At 35.5% G+C, this 710-nt stretch overlaps 1 pseudogene; it reads left to right on the plus strand.

Annotated features, from left to right (window-relative positions):
* Positions 1 to 46: 46 nt before the first annotated feature.
* On the plus strand, positions 47 to 519 carry LOC104982522 (annotated as a pseudogene).
* Positions 520 to 710: the final 191 nt, after the last annotated feature.

A 710-nucleotide genomic window follows, 5' to 3' on the forward strand; every position in this document is an offset into this window, starting at 1 on the left:
AATTTTTTTAAGTGACTAAATCACTGTTTTGTTGTGTTTACCTAAGGTGTTAGGCTGGGTCCTGATAGCAGTTGTTATCATCCTCCTCCTGATTTGTACATCAATCACTCGATGCCTGTCTCCAGTTAGTTACCTGCAGCTGAAATTTTGGAAAATCTATTTGCAACAGGAGCAACAGATTCTTAAAAGTCAAGCCACAGAACATGCAACGCAACTGGCGAAAGAAAATATCAAATGTTTCTTTGAGTGCTCACATCCACAGGAATACAACACTCCAAGCATTAAAGACTGGCAGCAGATTTCATCACTATATACTTTCAATCCAAAGGAGCAGTACTACAGCACTTTGCACAAATACGTGAACAAAAAACAGAAGAATCAAAGTAGCACATCTTCTGAAGAAGATGCAATGGTTCCTGTTCTTGGCTTTGTAGATTCATCTGATATGAACAGCACTACAGACTTATGACCTTGTTAATGAATGAGAAAAGAAAGCTCTTCTGAATTATTGATTCCTTTTAAAAAAATAAATGTGGGTATTGTTTATGACTCCTCTGTTTGGTCTTCCAAGTTATGGAAACATAGAATATTAAATAAAATAGAAATTTAGAATTTTATCTTTTTATTATTTTATTTAAAAAGTAAGCAAGGTTAAATGGTTCACTCAGTGTGACAGTTCAGTTCAGATCAGTCTCTCAGTCGTGTCCGAC

Source organism: Bison bison, unplaced genomic scaffold, assembly GCF_000754665.1.
Source record: "Bison bison bison isolate TAMUID 2011002044 unplaced genomic scaffold, Bison_UMD1.0 scf7180017616600, whole genome shotgun sequence".
NCBI lineage: Eukaryota > Metazoa > Chordata > Mammalia > Artiodactyla > Bovidae > Bison > Bison bison.